Consider the following 10,000-nt stretch of genomic DNA (forward strand, 5'->3'; position numbering starts at 1 on the left):
TTTTTCCTAGCGTTCCCAGACCATTATAAATATTAGATCATTGTATAATAACGCATTCTAACAATAAATATCAAGTATCAAAGCTTTAGGATGAATATTTATCGAATAAACTCAGAATAATGTTCCGGGCGCATTGCGAGCAACTCCGACCGAGCGAAATTTTTCTAAGTCCAACCGCCAAGAGTAAACTTTTTTCCTAGCGTTCCCAGACCATTATAAATATTAGATCATTGTATAATAACGCATTCTAACAATAAATATCAAGTATCAAAGCTTTAGGATGAATATTTATCGAATAAACTCAGAATAATGTTCCGGGCGCATTGCGAGCAACTCCGACCGAGCGAAATTTTTCTAAGTCCAACCGCCAAGAGTAAACTTTTTTCCTAGCGTTCCCAGACCATTATAAATATTAGATCATTGTATAATAACGCATTCTAACAATAAATATCAAGTATCAAAGCTCTAGGATGAATATTTATCGAATAAACTCAGAATAATGTTCCGGGCGCATTGCGAGCAACTCCGACCGAGCGAAATTTTTCTAAGTCCAACCGCCAAGAGTAAACTTTTTTCCTAGCGTTCCCAGACCATTATAAATATTAGATCATTGTATAATAACGCATTCTAACAATAAATATCAAGTATCAAAGCTTTAGGATGAATATTTATCGAATAAACTCAGAATAATGTTCCGGGCGCATTGCGAGCAACTCCGACCGAGCGAAATTTTTCTAAGTCCAACCGCCAAGAGTAAACTTTTTTCCTAGCGTTCCCAGACCATTATAAATATTAGATCATTGTATAATAACGCATTCTAACAATAAATATCAAGTATCAAAGCTTTAGGATGAATATTTATCGAATAAACTCAGAATAATGTTCCGGGCGCATTGCGAGCAACTCCGACCGAGCGAAATTTTTCTAAGTCCAACCGCCAAGAGTAAACTTTTTTCCTAGCGTTCCCAGACCATTATAAATATTAGATCATTGTATAATAACGCATTCTAACAATAAATATCAAGTATCAAAGCTCTAGGATGAATATTTATCGAATAAACTCAGAATAATGTTCCGGGCGCATTGCGAGCAACTCCGACCGAGCGAAATTTTTCTAAGTCCAACCGCCAAGAGTAAACTTTTTTCCTAGCGTTCCCAGACCATTATAAATATTAGATCATTGTATAATAACGCATTCTAACAATAAATATCAAGTATCAAAGCTTTAGGATGAATATTTATCGAATAAACTCAGAATAATGTTCCGGGCGCATTGCGAGCAACTCCGACCGAGCGAAATTTTTCTAAGTCCAACCGCCAAGAGTAAACTTTTTTCCTAGCGTTCCCAGACCATTATAAATATTAGATCATTGTATAATAACGCATTCTAACAATAAATATCAAGTATCAAAGCTTTAGGATGAATATTTATCGAATAAACTCAGAATAATGTTCCGGGCGCATTGCGAGCAACTCCGACCGAGCGAAATTTTTCTAAGTCCAACCGCCAAGAGTAAACTTTTTTCCTAGCGTTCCCAGACCATTATAAATATTAGATCATTGTATAATAACGCATTCTAACAATAAATATCAAGTATCAAAGCTTTAGGATGAATATTTATCGAATAAACTCAGAATAATGTTCCGGGCGCATTGCGAGCAACTCCGACCGAGCGAAATTTTTCTAAGTCCAACCGCCAAGAGTAAACTTTTTTCCTAGCGTTCCCAGACCATTATAAATATTAGATCATTGTATAACAACGCATTCTAACAATAAATATCAAGTATCAAAGCTTTAGGATGAATATTTATCGAATAAACTCAGAATAATGTTCCGGGCGCATTGCGAGCAACTCCGACCGAGCGAAATTTTTCTAAGTCCAACCGCCAAGAGTAAACTTTTTTCCTAGCGTTCCCAGACCATTATAAATATTAGATCATTGTATAATAACGCATTCTAACAATAAATATCAAGTATCAAAGCTTTAGGATGAATATTTATCGAATAAACTCAGAATAATGTTCCGGGCGCATTGCGAGCAACTCCGACCGAGCGAAATTTTTCTAAGTCCAACCGCCAAGAGTAAACTTTTTTCCTAGCGTTCCCAGACCATTATAAATATTAGATCATTGTATAATAACGCATTCTAACAATAAATATCAAGTATCAAAGCTTTAGGATGAATATTTATCGAATAAACTCAGAATAATGTTCCGGGCGCATTGCGAGCAACTCCGACCGAGCGAAATTTTTCTAAGTCCAACCGCCAAGAGTAAACTTTTTTCCTAGCGTTCCCAGACCATTATAAATATTAGATCATTGTATAATAACGCATTCTAACAATAAATATCAAGTATCAAAGCTTTAGGATGAATATTTATCGAATAAACTCAGAATAATGTTCCGGGCGCATTGCGAGCAACTCCGACCGAGCGAAATTTTTCTAAGTCCAACCGCCAAGAGTAAACTTTTTTCCTAGCGTTCCCAGACCATTATAAATATTAGATCATTGTATAATAACGCATTCTAACAATAAATATCAAGTATCAAAGCTTTAGGATGAATATTTATCGAATAAACTCAGAATAATGTTCCGGGCGCATTGCGAGCAACTCCGACCGAGCGAAATTTTTCTAAGTCCAACCGCCAAGAGTAAACTTTTTTCCTAGCGTTCCCAGACCATTATAAATATTAGATCATTGTATAATAACGCATTCTAACAATAAATATCAAGTATCAAAGCTCTAGGATGAATATTTATCGAATAAACTCAGAATAATGTTCCGGGCGCATTGCGAGCAACTCCGACCGAGCGAAATTTTTCTAAGTCCAACCGCCAAGAGTAAACTTTTTTCCTAGCGTTCCCAGACCATTATAAATATTAGATCATTGTATAATAACGCATTCTAACAATAAATATCAAGTATCAAAGCTTTAGGATGAATATTTATCGAATAAACTCAGAATAATGTTCCGGGCGCATTGCGAGCAACTCCGACCGAGCGAAATTTTTCTAAGTCCAACCGCCAAGAGTAAACTTTTTTCCTAGCGTTCCCAGACCATTATAAATATTAGATCATTGTATAATAACGCATTCTAACAATAAATATCAAGTATCAAAGCTTTAGGATGAATATTTATCGAATAAACTCAGAATAATGTTCCGGGCGCATTGCGAGCAACTCCGACCGAGCGAAATTTTTCTAAGTCCAACCGCCAAGAGTAAACTTTTTTCCTAGCGTTCCCAGACCATTATAAATATTAGATCATTGTATAATAACGCATTCTAACAATAAATATCAAGTATCAAAGCTTTAGGATGAATATTTATCGAATAAACTCAGAATAATGTTCCGGGCGCATTGCGAGCAACTCCGACCGAGCGAAATTTTTCTAAGTCCAACCGCCAAGAGTAAACTTTTTTCCTAGCGTTCCCAGACCATTATAAATATTAGATCATTGTATAATAACGCATTCTAACAATAAATATCAAGTATCAAAGCTTTAGGATGAATATTTATCGAATAAACTCAGAATAATGTTCCGGGCGCATTGCGAGCAACTCCGACCGAGCGAAATTTTTCTAAGTCCAACCGCCAAGAGTAAACTTTTTTCCTAGCGTTCCCAGACCATTATAAATATTAGATCATTGTATAATAACGCATTCTAATAATAAATATCAAGTATCAAAGCTTTAGGATGAATATTTATCGAATAAACTCAGAATAATGTTCCGGGCGCATTGCGAGCAACTCCGACCGAGCGAAATTTTTCTAAGTCCAACCGCCAAGAGTAAACTTTTTTCCTAGCGTTCCCAGACCATTATAAATATTAGATCATTGTATAATAACGCATTCTAACAATAAATATCAAGTATCAAAGCTTTAGGATGAATATTTATCGAATAAACTCAGAATAATGTTCCGGGCGCATTGCGAGCAACTCCGACCGAGCGAAATTTTTCTAAGTCCAACCGCCAAGAGTAAACTTTTTTCCTAGCGTTCCCAGACCATTATAAATATTAGATCATTGTATAATAACGCATTCTAACAATAAATATCAAGTATCAAAGCTTTAGGATGAATATTTATCGAATAAACTCAGAATAATGTTCCGGGCGCATTGCGAGCAACTCCGACCGAGCGAAATTTTTCTAAGTCCAACCGCCAAGAGTAAACTTTTTTCCTAGCGTTCCCAGACCATTATAAATATTAGATCATTGTATAATAACGCATTCTAACAATAAATATCAAGTATCAAAGCTTTAGGATGAATATTTATCGAATAAACTCAGAATAATGTTCCGGGCGCATTGCGAGCAACTCCGACCGAGCGAAATTTTTCTAAGTCCAACCGCCAAGAGTAAACTTTTTTCCTAGCGTTCCCAGACCATTATAAATATTAGATCATTGTATAATAACGCATTCTAACAATAAATATCAAGTATCAAAGCTTTAGGATGAATATTTATCGAATAAACTCAGAATAATGTTCCGGGCGCATTGCGAGCAACTCCGACCGAGCGAAATTTTTCTAAGTCCAACCGCCAAGAGTAAACTTTTTTCCTAGCGTTCCCAGACCATTATAAATATTAGATCATTGTATAATAACGCATTCTAACAATAAATATCAAGTATCAAAGCTTTAGGATGAATATTTATCGAATAAACTCAGAATAATGTTCCGGGCGCATTGCGAGCAACTCCGACCGAGCGAAATTTTTCTAAGTCCAACCGCCAAGAGTAAACTTTCTTCCTAGCGTTCCCAGACCATTATAAATATTAGATCATTGTATAATAACGCATTCTAACAATAAATATCAAGTATCAAAGCTTTAGGATGAATATTTATCGAATAAACTCAGAATAATGTTCCGGGCGCATTGCGAGCAACTCCGACCGAGCGAAATTTTTCTAAGTCCAACCGCCAAGAGTAAACTTTTTTCCTAGCGTTCCCAGACCATTATAAATATTAGATCATTGTATAATAACGCATTCTAACAATAAATATCAAGTATCAAAGCTTTAGGATGAATATTTATCGAATAAACTCAGAATAATGTTCCGGGCGCATTGCGAGCAACTCCGACCGAGCGAAATTTTTCTAAGTCCAACCGCCAAGAGTAAACTTTCTTCCTAGCGTTCCCAGACCGTTATAAATATTAGATCATCGTGTGGTAAAGCATTTCGAAGACAAATATCAAGTATGAAAGCGCTCGGATGAGTATTTATCGAATAAACTGAGAATAATGTTCGGAGCGCATCGCTTGCTCGGCCGCTCGAACGAATCGTTCGCGCGCCGAGGCGCGTCGGATCGCCGTGCGAAGGAGCTCGAGCGAAATTTTTCTAAGTCCAACCGCCAAGAGTAAACTTTTCTCCCCGAGCTCTCGCACGAGTTTAATCGTTATATCCACGCACGATACCGCTTGTCATCAATATTTCTCGAGTTTCAAAGCTCTCGGACGCGTATTGCTCCAGTTTTTGTGAAATATTGCTCCGACCGCCAAGAGTAAACTTATCTTTCCGGCTTACTCGGACAATTATAAATATTAGATCATCGTGTGGTAAAGCATTTCGAAGACAAATATCAAGTATGAAAGCGCTCGGCTGAGTATTTATCGAATAAACTGAGAATAATGTTCGGAGCGCATCGCTTGCTCGGCCGCTCGAACGAATCGTTCGCGCGCCGAGGCGCGTCGGATCGCCGTGCGAAGGAGCTCGAGCGAAATTTTTCTAAGTCCAACCGCCAAGAGTAAACTTTTCTCTCCGAGCTCCCGCACGACTTTAATCGTTATATCCACGCACGATACCGCTTGTCATCAATATTTCTCGAGTTTCAAAGCTCTCGGACGCGTATTGCTCGAGTTTTTGAGAAATATTGCTCCGACCGCCAAGAGTAAACTTATCTTTCCGGCTTACTCGGACAATTATAAATATTAGATCATCGTGTGGTAAAGCATTTCGAAGACAAATATCAAGTATGAAAGCGCTCGGATGAGTATTTATCGAATAAACTGAGAATAATGTTCGGAGCGCATCGCTTGCTCGGCCGCTCGAACGAATCGTTCGCGCGCCGAGGCGCGTCGGATCGCCCTGCGAAGGAGCTCGAGCGAAATTTTTCTAAGTCCAACCGCCAAGAGTAAACTTTTCTCTCCGAGCTCCCGCACGACTTTAATCGTTATATCCACGCACGATACCGCTTGTCATCAATATTTCTCGAGTTTCAAAGCTCTCGGACGCGTATTGCTCGAGTTTTTGAGAAATATTGCTCCGACCGCCAAGAGTAAACTTATCTTTCCGGCTTACTCGGACAATTATAAATATTGGATCATCGTGTGGTAAAGCATTTGGAAGACAAATATCAAGTATGAAAGCGCTCGGATGAGTATTTATCGAATAAACTGAGAATAATGTTCGGAGCGCATCGCTTGCTCGGCCGCTCGAACGAATCGTTCGCGCGCCGAGGCGCGTCGTATCGCCGTGCGAAGGAGCTCGAGCGAAATTTTTCTAAGTCCAACCGCCAAGAGTAAACTTTTCTCCCCGAGCTCCCGCAAGACTTTAATCGTTATATCCACGCACGATACCGCTTGTCATCAATATTTCTCGAGATTCAAAGCTCTCGGACGCGTATTGCTCGAGTTTTTGAGAAATATTGCTCCGACCGCCAAGAGTAAACTTATCTTTCCGGTTGACTCGGACAATTATAAATATTAGATCATCGTGTGGTAAAGCATTTCGAAGACAAATATCAAGTACGAAAGCGCTCGGATGAGTATTTATCGAATAAACTGAGAATAATGTTCGGAGCGCATCGCTTGCTCGGCCGCTCGAACGAATCGTTCGCGCGCCGAGGCGCGTCGGATCGCCCTGCGAAGGAGCTCGAGCGAAATTTTTCTAAGTCCAACCGCCAAGAGTAAACTTTTCTCCCCGAGCTCTCGCACGAGTTTAATCGTTATATCCACGCACGATACCGCTTGTCATCAATATTTCTCGAGTTTCAAAGCTCTCGGACGCGTATTGCTTCAGTTTTTGAGAAATATTGCTCCGACCGCCAAGAGTAAACTTATCTTTCCGGCTTACTCGGACAATTATAAATATTAGATCATCGTGTGGTAAAGCATTTCGAAGACAAATATCAAGTATGAAAGCGCTCGGATGAGTATTTATCGAATAAACTGAGAATAATGTTCGGAGCGCATCGCTTGCTCGGCCGCTCGAACGAATCGTTCGCGCGCCGAGGCGCGTCGGATCGCCCTGCGAAGGAGCTCGAGCGAAATTTTTCTAAGTCCAACCGCCAAGAGTAAACTTTTCTCCCCGAGCTCCCGCACGACTTTAATCGTTATATCCACGCACGATACCGCTTGTCATCAATATTTCTCGAGTTTCAATGCTCTCGGACGCGTATTGCTCCAGTTTTTGTGAAATATTGCTCCGACCGCCAAGAGTAAACTTATCTTTCCGGCTTACTCGGACAATTATAAATATTAGATCATCGTGTGGTAAAGCATTTCGAAGACAAATATCAAGTATGAAAGCGCTCGGATGAGTATTTATCGAATAAACTGAGAATAATGTTCGGAGCGCATCGCTTGCTCGGCCGCTCGAACGAATCGTTCGCGCGCCGAGGCGCGTCGGATCGCCGTGCGAAGGAGCTCGAGCGAAATTTTTCTAAGTCCAACCGCCAAGAGTAAACTTTTCTCTCCGAGCTCCCGCACGACTTTAATCGTTATATCCACGCACGATACCGCTTGTCATCAATATTTCTCGAGTTTCAAAGCTCTCGGACGCGTATTGCTCGAGTTTTTGAGAAATATTGCTCCGACCGCCAAGAGTAAACTTATCTTTCCGGCTTACTCGGACAATTATAAATATTAGATCATCGTGTGGTAAAGCATTTCGAAGACAAATATCAAGTATGAAAGCGCTCGGATGAGTATTTATCGAATAAACTGAGAATAATGTTCGGAGCGCATCGCTTGCTCGGCCGCTCGAACGAATCGTTCGCGCGCCGAGGCGCGTCGTATCGCCGTGCGAAGGAGCTCGAGCGAAATTTTTCTAAGTCCAACCGCCAAGAGTAAACTTTTCTCCCCGAGCTCCCGCACGACTTTAATCGTTATATCCACGCACGATACCGCTTGTCATCAATATTTCTCGAGTTTCAAAGCTCTCGAACGCGTATTGCTCCAGTTTTTGTGAAATATTGCTCCGACCGCCAAGAGTAAACTTATCTTTCCGGCTTACTCGGACAATTATAAATATTAGATCATCGTGTGGTAAAGCATTTTGAAGACAAATATCAAGTATGAAAGCGCTCGGATGAGTATTTATCGAGTTATTGAGAAATAATGTTCCGAGTTATATTTCGACGTGTACTAATCGTGTTCTATCGGTCGTGCGGGTAAACGGCGGGAGTCAGTTTTGGTCTGTACTGTTAGGTAGATCGTCCCCGGATATGTTTGCGATGCGCGTGTTTGGATTAACGAGATTCCCTCTGTCCCTTTTTTTTTTTTCGTTCGAACCATGTCTGTGGATTTGTGCGGATATTGGGATGCCGGTGTTGGGCATTGTCAATAAAACAACATGTAATTGGTTGAAATAATACAATATGTTGATATTGTATTATATTATTCGTATCTTATTAATAAAATAAAAAATTTATATTTTAATTTTTTACTTTTAAATCACATGTATTATTTTCAGGTGGCATTCGTATGGGATAATTGGTTATTTCAGCTACATTGTTCTAATAATATAAGGAATATGCTGCTAGAACTCCGGCAATACGCTGCTAGAAGATGAAGCAGTACGGCGCTACAACATGAAGCTATACGCCGCTGGAACTCTGGAAATGGGCCGCTGTAACTGAAAGCAGTACGCTGCTGTAAATAAGGCAATACGCCGCTGTAAATAGAGGCAATACGCCGCTGTGAATAAGGCAATACGCCGCTGTAAGTAGAAGCAACACGCCGCTGTGAATAAGGCAATACGCCGCTGTAAATAGAGGCAATACGCCGCTGTGAATAAGGCAATACGCCGCTGTAAGCAGAAGCAACACGCCGCTGTGAATAGAAGCAATACGCCGCTGTAAATAGAGGCAATACGCCGCTGTGAATAAGGCAATACGCCGCTGTAAGTAGAAGCAACACGCCGCTGTGAATAAGGCAATACGCCGCTGTAAATAGAGGCAATACGCCGCTGTGAATAAGGCAATACGCCGCTGTAAGCAGAAGCAACACGCCGCTGTGAATAAGGCAATACGCCGCTGTAAATAGAGGCAATACGCCGCTGTGAATAAGGCAATACGCCGCTGTAAATAGAGGCAATACGCCGCTGTGAATAAGGCAATACGCCGCTGTGAATAGAAGCAATACGCCGCTGTGAATAAGGCAATACGCCGCTGCAGACGAAAGCAATACGCCGCCGGAACTGAAAGCAATACGCCGCTGCAGACGAAAGCAATACGCCGCCGGAACTGAAAGCAATACGCCGCTGCAGACGAAAGCAATACGCCGCTGGGATCGAAAGCAATACGCCGCTACAGACGAAAGCAATACGCCGCTGGGATCGAAAGCAATACGCCGCTACAGTCGAAAGCAATACGCCGCTACAGTCGAAAGCAATACGCCGCTGGGATCGAAAGCAATACGCCGCTACAAAATGAAAGCAATACGCCGCTGGAACTTTGAAATTCTTCGAGTATACAGACACACGCTTGGATAAGTACGTCCGCGGTGGTCTCGGTGGATCGTACGTCGTCGTGACGCGATATTCGTATACTTTCTCTACCAGGTTCGCGCGGCATTAACAATAAATAAATAAATAAATAAATAAATAATAAATAATTATCGCGTGTTTTTATTAGAGAGTTATGTCTCGTTATATAGTTGCGTTTCTCAAGTGAAATTCAAACGATTCTAGATTGCATGTCTTTCTCTCTGTCTCTCTCGTTCGATCAAGCGTATGATTCTTAGCGTCGAAATGAAAAAAAAAAAAGAAAATT

Source organism: Lasioglossum baleicum, unplaced genomic scaffold (genome assembly GCF_051020765.1).
Source record: "Lasioglossum baleicum unplaced genomic scaffold, iyLasBale1 scaffold0112, whole genome shotgun sequence".
NCBI classification, from domain to species: Eukaryota; Metazoa; Arthropoda; class Insecta; order Hymenoptera; family Halictidae; genus Lasioglossum; species Lasioglossum baleicum.